This window comes from Myxine glutinosa, chromosome 10 (assembly GCF_964187855.1).
Source record: "Myxine glutinosa chromosome 10, kmMyxGlut1.1, whole genome shotgun sequence".
Classification (NCBI taxonomy): domain Eukaryota; kingdom Metazoa; phylum Chordata; class Myxini; order Myxiniformes; family Myxinidae; genus Myxine; species Myxine glutinosa.
The window spans coordinates 86,608,003-86,626,047 of NC_136270.1; the positions used below are offsets into that span (position 1 = coordinate 86,608,003).

Here is an 18,045-nt window from a genome sequence, read left to right on the forward strand (position 1 = left end):
TAACTCCCTATTTTAAAATATTTAGAAATTATTTATTTATTGTAATATTTTTCTCAAATTTTTAGTGTTTGTTCCTTAATGTATGAGAATTTAATCTGTGTTGGTTTTGTTTCAGATTATATTTTGTTTGAAATTCGGAAGCCCTACAAACATGGCTGGACGTCTTACCCTGCAGGAGCGTGCCCAGCTAGCGGCACGTTACGTAGTTTGGAAATCCGTTGTTCAAGTGCAAAGATGGTGGAGGACCATTAAAGGAGCACATGCTCAAGTTGAGGCAAAGACGATCAAGAATTGTCATGCAAAACTCATGGCTACAGGATCTGTATCTGATACTCGAAGAAGCGGTCGCCCTTCCAAGTCCAGTGACCCGGAGACAGTGCAAGCAGTTCAAGAAATGTTTACACATAGCCCAAGAAAGTCAATTCGACAAGCAGCAAGGGAAAGTGGGCTCTCCTTTCACACAGTACGAACTGTGCTCAAAAAGGAGCTTAAATGGCATGCTTGGAAGCCACACTACTGTCAAGCACTCTCTGCTAAAGACTGCGACATTCGCATGGAGTTTGGGGAGGTGATGCTGGCTTGGTATGAAGATTGGTCTGATCTCTTTAAAAATATCCTCTGGTCTGATGAAGCGGTATTTCACATCGGTGGGTTTGTGAACCGTCACAACTGCTATTACTGGGAAGGAGAAGATCCTCGTGTTATTTCTGAAGAAACGCAATATCGGCTCAAGGTAAAGGTGTGGTGTGGAATGACCACACCGTGTTTGTAGGGCTTCCGAATTTCAAACAAAAAATAATCTGAAAAAAAACCAACAGAGATTACATTCTCATACATTAAAGAACAAACACTAAACATTTGAGAAAGATATTACATATATATATATATATATACAGTGGGGAGAACAAGTATTTGATACACTGCCAATTTTGCAGGTTTTCCCACTTACAAAGCACGACAAGGTCTGTAATTTTTATCATAGGTACACTTCAACTGTGGAAGACGGAATCTAAAACAAAAATCCTGAAAATCACATTGTATGATTTTTAAGTAATTAATTTGCATTTTATTGCATGAAATAAGTATTTGATACATCAGAAAAACAGAACTTAATATTTGGTACAGAAACCTTTGTTTGCAATTACAGAGATCAGACGTTTCCTGTAGTTCTTAACCAGGTTTGCACACACTGCAGCAGGGATTTTGGCCCACTCCTCCATACAGATCTTCACCAGATCCTTCAGGTTTCGGGGCTGTCGCTGCGCAACACAGACTTTCAGCTCCCTCCAAAGATTTTCTATTGGGTTCAGGTCTGGAGACTGGCTAGGCCACTCCAGGACCTTGAGATGCTTCGTACGGAGCCACTCCTTAGTTGCCCTGGCTGTGTGTTTCGGGTCGTTGTTATGCTGGAAGACCCAGCCACGCCCCATCTTCAATGCTCTTATTGAGGGAAGGAGATTGTTGGCCAAGATCTCGCGATACATGGCCCCATCCATCCTCCCCTCAATACGGTGCAGTCGTCCTGTCCCCTTTGCAGAAAAGCATCCCCAAAGAATGATGTTTCCACCTCCATGCTTCACGGTTGGGATGGTGTTCTTGGGGTTGTACTCATCCTTCTTCTTCCTCCAAACACGGCGAGTGGAGTTTAAACCAAAAAGCTCTATTTTGGTCTCATCAGACCACATGACCTTCTCCCATTCCTCCTCTGGATCATCCAGATGGTCATTGGCAAACTTCAGACGGGCCTGGACATGCGCTGGCTTGAGCAGAGGGACCTTGCGTGCGCTGCAGGATTTTAATCCATGACGGCGTAGTGTGTTACTTATGGTTTTCTTTGATACTGTGGTCCCAGCTCTCTTCAGGTCATTGACCAGGTCCTGCCGTGTAGTTCTGGGCTGATTCCTCACCTTTCTCATGATCATTGAGGCTCCACGAGGTGAGATCTTGCATGGAGCCCCAGACCGAGGGAGATTGACTGTCATCTTGAACTTCTTCCATTTTCTAATAATTGTGCCAACAGTTGTTGCCTTCTCACCAAGCTGCTTGCCTATTGTCCTGTAGCCCATCCCAGCCTTGTGCAAGTCTACAAATTTGTCCCTGATGTCCTTAGACAGCTCTCTGGTCTTGCCCATTGTGGAGAGGTTGGAGTCTGATTGAGTGTGGACAGGTCTGGAGACGGCTTTGCGGTCGGTCTTTGCGGTCTTTGTGGTCGGAGACGGTCTGGAGACGTCTTTTATGCAGATAACGAGTTCAAACAGGTGCAGTTAATACAGGTAATGAGTGGAGAATGGGAGGGCTTCTTAAAGAAAAAACTAACAGGTCTGTGAGAGCCGGAATTCTTACTGGTTGGTAGGTGATCAAATACTTATTTCATGCAATAAAATGCAAATTAATTACTTAAAAATCATACAATGTGATTTTCAGGATTTTTGTTTTAGATTCCGTCTTCCACAGTTGAAGTGTACCTATGATAAAAATTACAGACCTTTACGTGCTTTGTAAGTGTAAGTATATATATACAGTATATATATATATAGTTGCGGATATGAGGATGGCATTTTTTTGATTGTGTGTATTGGATTGTGGTAAACTGCTGTGTACCATTGGTTGGATATGGCCCCTCTTGCCTCCAGAGTTGTATAAAGGTAAAAAGGGCGTCTCGGTAATTAGTCCATAAGCATACACGTCAGCCAATCATAGAATGCCCCTGTTCGATAGCTTATATCTTATTATGTGTCTTAGGGTAAGGCTGTGTCTCCCATTAACTTAAATACTCCATTGTACCAAGTGAAATAAGAATAGGTCCCCTTTCATTTCATTTCGATGGCCAACTGCATTTTGGGCGGTTTTTCTTCAACCACCATTGGCCATGAGGCAGGGTTGGGGAAGAAAGGCGGGTCCCCACCTCGTCAGAGAGGGGAGGAGTGAGCCAGCCCCACTCGACCAACCATGAACAAGGGGTTTGGCTTGAGAGGGCGGAAGAAGAGCGTTTGGGGGAGGTTCGCAAAGGTTGAGGGGCGGGGCCTATATAACCCGCCGGCGGGGCGTTCCCGAAGGAGTTGAGACAAGGAGGGAGGAGACAAGAGCTGGGTCGTCAGAGAGTTGCGCTTTTACTGAGTCCAAAAGAAAGAGCTGGGTCGTCAGAGAGTTGCGCTTTTACTGAGTCCAAAGAAAGAGCTGGGTCGTCAGAGAGTTGCGCTTTTACTGAGTCCAAAGAAAGAGCTGGGTCGCCAGAGCAGATGCGCTTTTATTGAGACAAGCAGCTCCGACCCGTGACTCCGCGCACACGACAGGCTCGGTGGCATCAGCGGCCGTCGAGCTCCAGCCCGACGTCCCGTGCGGGATCAAGCTCCAGCCAGCTCCGTGCCCCCCCCCCCCCTCCAGCCACACACCTCCTTCCAGCAATCCACTCTGCAATTCCCCGCGTGAGTCAGTGTCTTTGTTTGTTCTGTCCTGGGTAGGTAATTAAGCTTGTATAAGGAATTCACTGTGTCACCTGCGTCTCATGTCCCTGTAAATAATCGTGACTGCTCCTTTTTGCTTGTGTGGGTAAATAATAAATCCTGTTACTCTTCTGTACGTCTTCTTCCTCTTTGCATTCGGTCGCTTTAGAGTTTTCCCGATTGAGTAGCTGTGGCGCGATACGGCCAACGTTTGGGTTGAATCGGGTTTTAGTCGGGGAATAACTGTTCGGCCGCGGTTACACCACCGCTCGGTCAAAATAACATCTAATCCGCGGTCCGTAACAATATATATATATATATATATATATATATATATATATATATATATATATATATATATATATATATATATATATATATATATACATACATATATATATATTGTTGCGAATATGGAATTTGGCCTCCATATCCGCTTGTAAATATTCCCCTATTTTCCCCAATACTCCCCAACTATCCCCAATCCCCCATTCCCTAGTCCCATTGTCTGTAAACAACAATCAGTAGAGCCGACCTTCCCCTTATTCCCCCATTAAATGTCGTGCCCAGGTCCACCGCACCACACGTAGACAACTTTCGGACATCTTGCTAGTTATTCTTAGTCTATGTCAGTTAAGGCCTCGTTTCCATTAATTATGACTCTTCGTTGCACCAGAATGTGATTATATGGCACCAGTAGTGAGTTTAGGACCTTTCCCATACCTCCTCCCATCTTCTTCCCCGTCTACAACAACAGAGGGGCACGGCGCTGCGCGGGGGGGAGTGTGCGTCCTCCCACCGGCTCGGTTAGCCGCCATCGACAATGCGCTCCAGACAACGCGCTCCAGACCATGCGCTCCACGGGGTTACCACAAAGGGGCTCCTTGTCAGCTCCTCGTCAAGGGCGGAGCCGGTAACCCCCCCGCACGCACCCAATGAGAAGCAACGTGCCGATTCCACGAGGCGGAGCTAACGAGCCGAGGGCGTGTCACTCCCCGCCGGATATACGCGGCCCCGCGCCGGATGTGACGTCAGATGCGCCCCCAGCTGGAGAAAGAAGTACCTGCGCGCGCTGAGTCAGAGGCGCCCCGCCTGAGAAAGAACGTTGCCTGCGATCGCTGAGAGGAAGCGAACCCGCCTGGGAAAGAACGTTACCTCCGAGCGCTGTGACCTCCCCGCATCTTTGGACCGGACCGAACCGTGTGGATTCTGCCCCGAGCCCAGGCGCACCTGGAGCCACCGATACCTGCCTTTCCCTGCCATCAAACCCCGTGTGAGTCAGCCTTGTCCCGTTTATCTGTCGTCTGTCTGGGGTCAATATAAGAGTGTGTCTAAGTGCCTGTCTTCCTGTGATATACCTCTAGCCCCTGTAATCTAACCTTTCCGTACGAATATAATTGAGAATCGAAACATTGGTGTCTGTCATTATAATCCAGCCGGGTGTCTTCTTTTCCTTTATTGATCCAGCGTAGCGCGGCTCCGTCAACGTTCGGGTACAATCGGGTAACTTGTGCAGACGTGGTCATACCAAAACCGCTCGGTAAATAACATCTAAGCCACGTCTGTAACAATTGGTGTCAGGAGTGGGATTCGGACCCGGGACTAAATTAGTTAGGCCCAAATTTTGGGAGGGAAAATCGATTCGGAGCGCGTACTGCGCTCGACAAAATCGATCCGGAGCGCGGTCCCGCGGTTACTGCGCTCGACGAAATTATAACAGCAAAATTTGGATTTGTGTTACGAAACTCGAATTTTGAAAGTCGCGCTATGGCGGATCAAGACGGCTGGGGTCCGGTAGGGGAGAGTGAAGCAGGGTCGGTCCAGGACCAAATTGAGACACGTGAGGAGAGCGAAACAGCGGGGGTAGCAGACGCGCGAAATGGCGCCTCGCACATAGCTACGGCGGCCGCACCCGCTGCACAAGTGGGAGGGATGGCCCAAATGCAGGCCCTCATGGAGCAATTTATGGCGCAAATGCAGGCGTCCCTCAAACTGCAGAGTAACCAATTGGGGGTAATGGGGAACCGGATGGATGCTCAGGGTGAGCGATTGGAGGACCAAATGGGGGTAATGGGGAACCGGATGGAGGCTCAGAGTGAGCAAATGGGGGTAATGAGGGACGAAGCGAGGGCTCAGAGTGAGCAATTGGGGGTAATGAGGGACGAAGCGAGGGGTACCGGTGAGGGGTTAGACAACGGGATAAAAGAAGTGAAAAATGGGTTAACGGGGGTAGAAAACAGAATGGCCGCTCAAGAGAATCAAATGGAAGGGATGCAAAAAGGGTTAGAGGGGTTAGAAAACACCATGGAAGGCAAATTGAGGGACATGAGGGACCAAGCGGAAAGGGAAGTTAACCAAATGGGGCAGCAGATAGAGGGGGTCAGAATGGGGGTAGAAACCAAACTGGATGCTCACAGGGAGGAAATGGAGCAGATGAGGGTGGCATCTGGGCAGGAGATGCAAGTGATGGGAGAAGAGATCAGAAGAGGTGTGAGTGAGGAGGTCGGAGGAGTGCGCGAGGAGGTGAGGCACTGTAAGGAGCACATGGAGAAGGAGGTGAGAAAGGGGACTGTAAAGTTACAAGGGGGCATAGAGGTCCTGACGCAGGAGGTGGAACAGCTGACGGGGGGACAAAAAGAACTAGTGGAGCAGGTGCAAAGGAACACTGCGGTATTAGGAGGTTTAAAAACGACACAAAACGACATAAAAAACGACTTGATAGCGACAAAGAGGGAATGTCAGATGGTACGTGAGGGACTGACAATGAGGTTGGACGAGGTGATAGAGGTAATGGAGACGAAGGACCGGCAGGTGAGGACGCACCTGGAAACGGTCAAGGTAGCCTTAGAGGATGAGCTTGAGGAGACGTACCAGGGAATGAAAGAGGTGAAGCAGAAACTAGAAGAAGTGGAAGAAGGGATGAGCGAAATTAAGAAGCGACGGAGAGGGGATAAGAAAGAAATAAAAGAGGAGAGAAAAGAATTGGTCCAAAGTCTGTGTTTGGATCGTGATGATGTGCTCATTAACCGGATGAGGGATTCGCAGGTGATGGAGGAGAAGCGAAGAGGAAGAGGACCCGGTGTAAGTGGTGACCAATATGGTCGTGCGTATGATGCGCCAGGGGATTTAAGAAGCTTGGGGGTCGAGATAGACCCGGGTGTTCGTGAGAGGCCGTTGGTGAAGTGTGCGACAGGTCTGGTGTGCGAAAAAGGAGGTGTGCAAGAAAGTCCGACTCTGGGGTGTGTGAGGAAAAAGTGTGTGCCAAGGAGTGAGGGTGCTGGCGAGAGTGAGTCGGTCGTAGCGCGTGTGCGAGGGGGCACATGGAAGCGCGGGGTGGTGAGTGTTACAGAGGGTGTAACGGGAGAGTGTGCGCGAGAAAGGTGTGTGATGGACAGGTACATGAGGAAAGAGTGCGCTGTCAAGAGGAAGGGTGAGTGCGCTGTCAGGAATGGAGGTGAAAGTAGTGAGAGTGACATGGAGCGTGAGTTAGTTGTGACAGGTGAGCGAGGATGTACACCTGGGATGGAAGGATGCACACCTGGAATGGTAGAGCGTGAGTGGGAATGCACGCTGGAGTTGGTGGTGAGGCACGTGGTTGGGTGTGCGAATGAGGGCACACCTGTGATTGTCACAGAGGAGGTGACCGAGGAGGGGGCGCGAAGCGGTGTATTGGTGAGGTGTGCGAGCAACGAATGTGTGCCACAGTGTTCGGTGGTCAGGTGTGTGACCAAGGCTGTGAGTGGAATGGGTGTACCTGGGTGTGTAAGGAAAGGTACGAGGAGAATGGGAACGGCTGCATGTATGAGCACGAAAGGGGTAGCGTATGCATGTAAGCCTGCAGGTGAGGCGTCGACGATAACCGGGTTAAAGGTTAGGTCGACTTTTAGCCGAATCGGGCCCTCGGTGCGTGCCGGGCTTCGCGTGCCGCGAGAACCAGCGGAGATCCGAGCCACGGCGGGTTCGAAAGGACCGCCGTGCGCGATCCACGCTGGGCCTCGCGTGGAGCGGCCGCGTCCGGGCTCCACTGGGCGGAGCGGGCAGCCCGATAGGAAGGGTCGTCATGGCGACCACTTTCTATTGAGACGTGCCGGCAGGTCGAGATCGGGACACTGGATGGCTCCACGCCGAGGTGGTGCATGGGATCTCGGCGCGGGTAAGCCTCCGTCCCTGCCCCGAATGCGGGACGTATCCAGCCGCTGGCACAAAACGACCCGCGTTCATTGCTCGGCTGTACGAAGCCGGGCTGTAGATGTGAATTGGCGCACCGAGAGGACCTAATAAGTAGACGGGTGATGGTGATAGTGATAGTAGTGATTTGATACAAAATTTAGAAAAGTGAATAGAATTGGCAGTAATAGAAAATTTTTGAATTGTTGGATTTGGACGAGCGAAATTGGTAGTGAGAGACCCCCGATGTGGTGGGATGGCAAATCCACCATCCCTCACAGGTGGGGGGCAAAGGAGCAATAGCTTATGGGGTGTATGGCAGTGAAAACTAGCCCGGGTGGGTTAGGTTATATTGTAGGGATCTAGCGAAGATGACAGTAGGTAACGTTAAGTTTAGTTAGTGACTGATACCTGTAGTGGGGACGCAGGTAGATTAGTGTGGATGATAATGACGTGGGAGCGCAATAGTTTAAAAGGGACGACTGGGAAGCGCAAGTTTCAGAAGGGAGTAGTTAGCTGAGATGGTGCCGTGTGTGTGAGAATTGAACAGGTGTGATTGCACAGGTGTGCAACTGGACAGGTGTGTGGAACAGTGTGTGAGTAATGAGTGTTGTGGATCAGCGCGAATGCGCTTGGGGAGAGAAGGGTGCAGGTGGCACCAGGTGTGAGAGCACAGGTGTGCAAGTACAGGTGTGTGGAGAGAGTTGGAGTAAGTGGTACGGAGTGGTGTGCATGGTGCGAAGGTGTGGATGGGGGAAGAGTGGACCCCTTTCACGAGTACCCGGGGCGGGTAGTGTAAGTGTTAGGTAGAGGGTACAGGTAAATTGTGGTTGGATATTGGCATTTGTGGTGCGGTGGCAGAATGGTGTTGTGAATGGGTGCATTAGTGTTGTGTAAATGGCTGGGCGTGTAGCCTGTTAGTGTGTGTAGTTGGTTGGGCACTCCACCACTGTGAGGATGTCGGCCAGGTGAGGCCGCAGGTGGGCTCTGGGAGCCGGTAGTTGTGAGTGGGTGCCTGAGGATCCCGGGTGTGGATCGGGCAGCCCAGTGCCAGAAAGGGCACCGAGTGGGGAGAGAGCCAGAGGGCCTTCCCCAGGTAGTTAGGTTAGGGTAAGGAGCAGGTAAGCTCGGAGGCAACGGCAGTGGTGGAGGTGTGCAGGTGGGTAGACCCGCTGGGAGAGGTACACGTCGCAGCCCTGAAATTGTGCGAGGGCACCGAGAGATGAATCGGGGGAGTGAGACCCCAAATTGGAAAGCACCACAGTTTGGCCAATGGGAATTGGTTTTTAGAACCCATAGTGTAAGAGGGCCAATGGTTTGGCCGGAGAAAGACCCCGGGTAATGTAAAGTTGTTAAAGTCATTTAGGAAATAGTTAGGATTAATGAACCTGTCGCACCATACGCAGCCACTTACCTGTGGTGATGATGATGACTCCACACCTGTGTTTTCTTTGTTTTGTTGCAGGAAATGAGATTGCTGTGGATTTGTGAGACGCATCACGACGTGGATGAGACATTGGGGTGATTCCATCTCTCCCTTCCTAGGAGGGACTGATGATGAATTGGTAATGGCAAATTTTGATGAGAGTTGAAAATGGCAAATTTGATTGGTTAGGAGGGAGAGAAGACGAATTTGGTTTATGGGAGGAACGGGGAAGACAGTAGGGATGTTTGTTGATTTGTAAAGTAGATGTTTATGGGTAGTGTTGTGTTTTGTGGATGCAGTAAGGGGTAAGGGAGGGGCCATGTAGGTTACCTGGTGGGGGGGGGGGGGGGGGCGTACGATAGGAACGTACCTGTCTCACCTGGTTCCCATGTGCCCCCAGTGTGCATCACCTTACATTGCGTGCACTTTTGCGCCCTTACCACCTTACTCACTTGTCTGCTTCTTTTGTCTCCCACCTCCGAGGATCTGGCTTTGGGGTAGAGAGAGAGGAGAGAGAGGTGCTGGCTGCGCAGTTGTGGGCCTGCACTTTCGCTGTTTGCTGCCGGGATCGATACACCATATGGACCGCAATGTTTGTGGCCACCCACAATGGACCGCAGTTCGTTTGCGGCCAAGCACCACCCGGGGATGGACCTATGGGTCAACGTGGCACCTATGCCATACAGGTGAACCACTTTTAGTTAACACCAAGTGCACCACAAGAAGAGCAAGAGACACCTGCAGGGTTAGGGGTTGTCGAATTTATTTTTATTCCAATGAACAATGGTGACTGCACCGATTGGTGGTGGGGTGGTGCTTTTGATGCTGGGACGGGGTGCTCTGCACGTTATTAAAGGCCGTCGGCCACAGAGCACTCGTGGGTTGGTGTATCGATGCTGGCAAGCGCGCTCTCTCTATGCATAACATCTGCATGTGTTCCTCCAAAGGCAGGTCCTGGATCGTAGTGTAAATAGCAGCGTAGTCGTGTAAATAATGCTCCCTACCGGCTGTATGTTTAGTTTGAGGATTCTTTCCGGATTCGGTTATCCTGTGGGTGTGTTTCTGTGAGGAGAAGGGTGCAACGTCGCAGGGGGACATATTTACTCATTTGTGAATATCTGTAAAACTGTCGCACTCAGGGTAGAGTTAATAGTAGAGGGAACTACATTGCGTGCCACACTAAAGTAGGTAAAAATTTATCGGGTCGGGACGCCCCGAGGGTCGAGAAGGGTGCAATGTTGCGAATATGGAATTTGGCCTCCATATCCGCTTGTAAATATTCCCCTATTTTCCCCAATACTCCCCAACTATCCCCAATCCCCCATTCCCTAGTCCCATTGTCTGTAAACAACAATCAGTAGAGCCGACCTTCCCCTTATTCCCCCATTAAATGTCGTGCCCAGGTCCACCGCACCACACGTAGACAACTTTCGGACATCTTGCTAGTTATTCTTAGTCTATGTCAGTTAAGGCCTCGTTTCCATTAATTATGACTCTTCGTTGCACCAGAATGTGATTATATGGCACCAGTAGTGAGTTTAGGACCTTTCCCATACCTCCTCCCATCTTCTTCCCCGTCTACAACAACAGAGGGGCACGGCGCTGCGCAGGGGGGAGTGTGCGTCCTCCCACCGGCTCGGTTAGCCGCCATCGACAATGCGCTCCAGACAACGCGCTCCAGACCATGCGCTCCACGGGGTTACCACAAAGGGGCTCCTTGTCAGCTCCTCGTCAAGGGCGGAGCCGGTAACCCCCCCGCACGCACCCAATGAGAAGCAACGTGCCGATTCCACGAGGCGGAGCTAACGAGCCGAGGGCGTGTCACTCCCCGCCGGATATACGCGGCCCCGCGCCGGATGTGACGTCAGATGCGCCCCCAGCTGGAGAAAGAAGTACCTGCGCGCGCTGAGTCAGAGGCGCCCCGCCTGAGAAAGAACGTTGCCTGCGATCGCTGAGAGGAAGCGAACCCGCCTGGGAAAGAACGTTACCTCCGAGCGCTGTGACCTCCCCGCATCTTTGGACCGGACCGAACCGTGTGGATTCTGCCCCGAGCCCAGGCGCACCTGGAGCCACCGATACCTGCCTTTCCCTGCCATCAAACCCCGTGTGAGTCAGCCTTGTCCCGTTTATCTGTCGTCTGTCTGGGGTCAATATAAGAGTGTGTCTAAGTGCCTGTCTTCCTGTGATATACCTCTAGCCCCTGTAATCTAACCTTTCCGTACGAATATAATTGAGAATCGAAACATTGGTGTCTGTCATTATAATCCAGCCGGGTGTCTTCTTTTCCTTTATTGATCCAGCGTAGCGCGGCTCCGTCAACGTTCGGGTACAATCGGGTAACTTGTGCAGACGTGGTCATACCAAAACCGCTCGGTAAATAACATCTAAGCCACGTCTGTAACAATATATATATATAGTGTAACGGTTTTGAGAAGTGTAACGGTTTTTGAGAAGTGTAACAATTTTGGAGGAAGTGTAACGAATGTGAAAAGTATGGTTTTGTGTGTGTAACACCCTCGTAATGTAAATAATGGTCGCAGCCGTCCTCCTAGTTAATTCCATGAAACTTACACGCAGGCCACGATATATCTTTTTAAATAGTGTATTTCCTTATTCCATGTAGGCTAAATATGTGTTTCCCACTAGATTGACTCTGCATTGTATCAAACGAAATAAGCGTAGGCCCTTTCAATTTCCCCAATCATCTCCGCTCTCCAAAGTTCCTTTCAAAAGCGGTGCGAGTGGTGTTCAATCCCGCAAGCCGCCATTGCCCATGTGCTAATCTCGGAGAAGAAAGGCGTGTCTCCACCTCGTCATAGAGGGGAGGAGTGAGCCAACCCCACTTGGCCAATCAGCACCGCGGTGAGCGACCCGGTAGGCGTGCCCTCGCAGCCGGCGGCTTGATTCCGCCCGGAGTAATAAAAGCGACGGGAAGGGACTGCTTCAATAGATGACCTGGGAGATGAGATGAGCGAAGAGGTGACATACGAGAGGAGCTGTGAGCTGAGCTGTGAGCGGTGAGATGCGAGACGCTCCAAGCCAAAGAGGAGAGGTACTCGGAGAGGAAACCAGCTTTGGAGAGACGCACTGAGAGGAGGGAGACGGCTCCACCAGAAGGAGAGGAGCAGGTGTGACCGAGCCAGCGCGTGACGTCTACAGCATCGGCAGCGGATACGCGACGGAGGGTTTTCCCGCCAAAACCGCGAGGAATTGAGAGCTGCTGCCTCCGACCCTGCCTCCCTCTCCAGCAATCCACCTCAAGCCCGACCTGCCTGCAATATCCCCCGTGTAAGTGTGAACGTCGTCTGTCCTACTCGTTGTCCTGGGGTTAAGTAAATTGAATAGGATAAGCTAACGATGCACTGTGTGACTGCTTCTTCCATCCATTGCTGTAAAAAAATTTTGGTCGCTCTTTCTTTTTGCTTGTGTGTGTATAATAAATCTGTTCTTCCTCCGTACTCTGTCTTCTTCTCTTTTCATTCTCTTTCGGTCGCTTTAGAGGTTTCCCGATTGAATATCTGTGGTGCGATCTGGTCAACGTCGGGTGGAATCGGGCCAATTGGGGATCCTGTAACGGTCGCGGTTGGACCATCCGCTCGGCCCATCATAACATCTAAAACCGCGTCTGTAACAATATATATATATATATATATATATATATATATATACAATTTTTTTTTTTTGATGTACCATACTCTTTAAAGAGTGTTGGTGCTACTGGAGTAGTTTGTTGGGAATGGGTGGTTTGCCATTGCCTTCCCAGCATTGTTTGTCCATGCCTATACTTTTAAATGTTGAGCATCAAGCAAGGAAGCAGCACATTTGGTATGACTCAACCAGGGTTTGAACTACCAACCTCCCAGATTTATAGCAAATGCTCCAACCTTGGACGTGGATGTGCAGGATGGACTTGTGCTTGGACTTGTGCAGGATGGCCATGGCGGCGTGCAGCCTGCGCGGATTGGCCGTGCCGTTGCTACGACGATTCAATACCGTGTTCCTGGTATGAGCTCGACTGCAGAGTATGCAGGAGTTGCCTCTGCAACCCAAGGTGTGGTGCTGACCGGGCCGCCGTGGTGTTCGCATTACAGCCCGACCGAATATCGTCACTTCGTGGCTGCTTTCCGCCGCCGAAATCCAGCACGGCTTGGGCGATTCTGCCCCTGTTTGGAGAACACCCAGTGAGGCCTTCATCGGGGCCGAGCGAGCAAGGCTTCCGCTGCCGAAATCCAGCGCGGCTTGGGCGATTCTGCCCCTGTTTGGAGAACACCCAGCGAGGCCTTTATCGGGGCCGAGCGAGCAAGGCTTCCGCTGCCAAAATCCAGCGCGGCTTAGGCGAGTTTGCCCCTGTTTGGAGAACACCCAGCGAGGTCTTCATCAGGGCCAAGCGAGCAAGGGCGTGTCGGGACCTGGTTCGCGCCATTGACCGAGTGGTTCGCACCAACCGGAGCTGTTTTCGGATGACGTGCTGATGTCCTTGGACTTCGTGCCAGGCTCTGGGCCGACCGGGCCGACGTGGTGTGGTGCTGACCAGGCCGACGTGGTGTGGTGCTGACCGGGCCGCCGTGGTGTGGTGCTGACCGGGCCGCCGTGGTGTGGTGCTGACCGGGCCGACGTGGTGTGGTGCTGACCGGGCCGCCGTGGTGTGGTGTTGACCCGGCCGACGTGGTGTGGTGCTGACCGGGCCGACGTGGTGTGGTGCTGACCGGGCCGACGTGGTGTGGTGCTGACCGGGCCGACGTGGTGTGGTGCTGACCGGGCCGACATGGTGTGGTGCTGACCGGGCCAACGTGGTGTGGTGCTGACCGGGCCGACGTGGTGTGGTGCTGACCGGGCCGACGTGGTGTGGTGCTGACCGGGCCGACGTGGTGTGGTGCTGACCGGGCCGACGTGGTGTGGTGCTGACCGGGCCGACGTGGTGTGGTGCTGACCGGGCCGCCGTGGTGTGGTGCTGACCGGGCCGCGGTGGTGTGGTGCTGACCGGGCCGTCGTGGTGTGGTGCTGACCGGGCCGCCGTGGTGTGGTGCTGACCGGGCCGACGTGGTGTGGTGCTGACCGGGCCGACGTGGTGTGGTGCTGACCGGGCCGACGTGGTGTGGTGCTGACCGGGCCGACGTGGTGTGGTGCTGACCGGGCCGACGTGGTGTGGTGCTGACCGGGCCGACGTGGTGTGGTGCTGACCGGGCCGACGTGGTGTGGTGCTGACCGGGCCACCGTGGTGTGGTGCTGACGGGGCCCCCGCAGCCGTGATGCTGACGCCGCCCACCCCCCACGCCCCCCAGAATTTCCATGTTTTTAAACGTCTCCCAATGTGTACCCTGGATCAGAATATGCACACCGTATCCCTGCGTGTCGTAAGAGACGACTAAGAGGGTTGGTGTCAGGAAGGGCATCCGGCCATAAAAAACATTGCCTCAAAAAGAGAACCATGACAATTACAACTCCATATGGGCAGGGTACAGCCCGAAGTGGAGATCGGTTTCTGAGGTTTGGGACATGGAATGTAGGGACAATGACAGGGAGATCAGGAGAAGTGGTGGAAGTATTGGTCAGAAGAAGAGTGGACATATGTTGTGTGCAAGAGACAAAATGGAAGGGAAGTGGTGTGAGAATGGTGAAGGGTAGGCAGGGACAGAAATACAAGTTCGTGTGGCAAGGGTGCCTGGAGGGCGTGAATGGTGTTGGTGTCCTGTTTTCTGAGGAGTTTGTAGACAGTGTGGTGAGTGTGACTAGAGTGAGTGATAGGTTGATGATGGTGAAAATGATGATTGGAAAGCTCTTGGTGAACGTCATCTCGGGATATGCTCCGCAGGTTGGTCGGAGCGATGAAGAGAAGAACAAGTTCTGGTGTGCGATAGAGAAACTGATGGAAAACGTGAAAGATGAGGAAGTTGTTGTGGTAGGAGGAGACCTAAATGGACATGTGGGAAGGAGTATGGATGGTTTTGAGGGAGTTAATGGGGGTTACGGATATGGTGTGAGAAATGGAGAAGGTGAAAGGATTTTGGAGTTTGCTGATGGAGCTGATTTGTTGATTTGTAATACTCAGTTCCAGAAAGAGGATAATAAGCTTGTTACAAACACGTCAGGTGGGTCGACGACAACCGTTGACTACCTGATGGTGTGTAGGCGAGATAGGGGGCACCCCCAGGACACAAAGGTGATCCCGGGGGAGGAGGCTGTTTCACAGCACCACTTGGTTGTCTGCGACATAAGGGTGAAAGGTGCGAGGAGTGCTCGGCGGGTGAAGTACTAACCGAGAATGAAGGTGTGGAGGTTGAAAGAGGTGACAGTAAGGGAGGCATTAAAAGAGAGGCTGAGTAGGGTAGAGGATGATGTGGTTGAGCTTGAAAGTGGTTGGATGTCAATGAAAGCTAGTCTGTTGGGAGCCGTTGGTGAGGTATGTGGATGGACAAAAGGACCACCGAGGCACTCGGAAATATGGTGGTGGGATGATGAAGTTGGAAAGAGGATCGACGAGAAGAGGAAGAAGTTCAAGGAGTGGCAGAAGGCGAAGGGTACGGGAGCAGAAACAGCGGAGCATGAAAGTTATAAGGCAGCCAAGAAGGCTGCAAAGAAAGTGGTAGCAAAGGCGCAGGAGGCATGTAGGAAAATGTTCGGAGAACGCTTGGATTCGGAAGAGGATCAGAGAGCAGTATTCAGGATTGCAAAGCACATAGCGAAAGAGAGGTGTGATGTGATGGGGGTGAGTTGCTTGAAGGATGAAGTGGGACAAATCGTTGTGGACCCAGATATAATTAAAGGAAGATGGAAAAGATATATGGAAATGCTGATGAATACAGAGAATGAATGGGATGGCAACATAGAGAGTAACCCAGTTTTAGGACCGGCAGAGAAGATAACTGAGAAGGAAATTGAGGAAGCGATAAAAGCAATGAAGAGTAGAAAAGCAGGAGGGCCGACGGTAGTTGTGGGAGATATGTTGAAGGCAGCAAGAAGTTGGGGTGTGAAGAGAATGACAGAGATCTGTAATCTGGTGGTGACAGAAGGCCGCATTCCAGTGGATTGGGAACTGAGTACCCTCGTCCCTCTATACAAGGGGAAAGGTGACCCTCTGGAGTGTGGCTCGTAACGAGCGATAAAGTTATTGGAGCATGGAATGAAGGTATTGGAAAGGGTGTTGGAGAGGAGGATAAGGAAGAAAGTGAAGATCAACGAAATGCAGTTTGGATTTATGCCAGGACGAGGAACGACAGACGCGCTTTTCATTGTGAGGCAGTTGCAGGAGAAGTACATGGAGAAGAGGAAGAAGTTGTTTCTTGGGTTTGTTTATCTGGAGAAAGCATTCGATAGGGTTCCATGCAAAGTATTGACATGGGCATTGAGGAAGTTAGGAGTGGAGGAATGGTTGATCAGAGCAGTGATGGCAATGTACAAAAGAGCGCGCACAGCTGTAAGGACGAAGGACGGGAACAGTGGTGAGTTTGAGGTGAAGGTGGGAGTGCATCAGGGGTCGGTACTAAGTCCACTACTATTTGTAGCTGTGATGGAGGTGCTGGCTCAGAACGTAAAGGAGGGTTTACCGTGGGAGTTGTTGTATGCAGATGATCTGGTGTTGATTGCAGAAAGTATGGATGGACTGAAGGAAAAGATGAACAAGTGGAAGGAATGTATGGAGACAAAAGGTCTGAAGGTGAATATCGGAAAGACGAAGGTGATGGCAAGTGGTAAAGCATGTGGAGGTGGAAAGAACTGGGAAGTGGCCCTGTGCTGTGTGCAGGAAGGGTGTCGGAGTGAACTCCATTCAATGTGCAATGTGCGCTGAGTGGGTTCATCAAAAATGTAGTGGTCTGAGAGGGTCATTAACCAGTGTGGCAGCTACATTCAAATGTAAGGTGTGCACAGAGGGAGCTGCAGATGGAGGAAATGTTGAGTTGGATCTTGGAGACGGCGTGAAGCTGGAACGTGTGAAAACATTTTGCTACCTCGGAGACATGCTGAATGGAGAAGGTGGATCAGACTCTGCAACGGTTGCTGGAGTGAGATGTGCATGGAAGAAGTTTCGGGAACTGAGTGGCGTGCTGTTGAGGAGGGGAGTGTCGTTGAAGCTGAAGGGAAAGGTGTATGCTGCATGTGTGAGAAGTGTTATGATTTATGGGAGCGAGACATGCGTAATGAACGAAGAGCAGCAACGAAGGCTGGAAAGGGTGGAAATGTGAATGGTTCGATGGATGTGCCTTAGTATCGTTGAGAGAGAGAGGAAGACAAATGATGAATTGCGAAAGATGATGGGAATAGAGCCTGTGATTGATGCTGTGAAGAGGAACAGGTTGAGATGGTTTGGTCATGTGTTGAGGAAGGATGAAAGTGACTGGTTGAGAAGAGTGATGGAAATGAATGTAGAAGGAAGTAGAGGACGGGGAAGACCAAGAAAGACTTGGCTAAAGATGGTGGAAGAAGAAATGCGGGCAAGGGGGTTAACAAGGAGAGATGCAGAAAATAGGGCAATATGGAGAAGATTGTCATGGGGACCGCAAGGCTAACCCCCGCTCTAGCAGGGAAAATGGCCTTAAAATGCATGTTGTTGTTGTTGTTGTTGTTGTTGCTCCAACCAACACACACACACACACACACACACACACACACGACAGGTGGTAGAAGGAAAACATACAAGCAGTGGGAGAACAGGATGCACGTGCCAATGTGGGAATGAATGATGACATAAAGTTTGAGAGAGGGGAGGAACAGTAAGATGCAAGTAAAAGAGGTTGGATAGGAATGGGTTACTGATGGGTATAAAAGTTCATGGGTATATATATATATATATATATATGACATGAAATAGTGAACTACCATTTTGAAACCCTGGAGGGAAGTATGATTGCACTGCCTGATGAATTTGTTTCCAAAGGGTGAAAAGAGGACACAAATGAATGAAAGTGAGCAGTAACTCTGGATTTTGAGGGGTTACGACGGAGGGGGTTGCTGGGAAAGCAGACACATTCTTGAACCAGTGAGGATTGGCGAGTTGAAAGATCAGAGCGGAGC

General features: G+C 51.0%; 1 protein-coding gene across 1 annotated transcript in view; it reads right to left on the reverse strand.

The window, feature by feature from the left end:
* Nucleotides 1–18,045, reverse strand: part of LOC137433434 (uncharacterized) — a 232,225-nt gene that overhangs the window by 82,462 nt on the left and 131,718 nt on the right. The window lies entirely within an intron of this gene.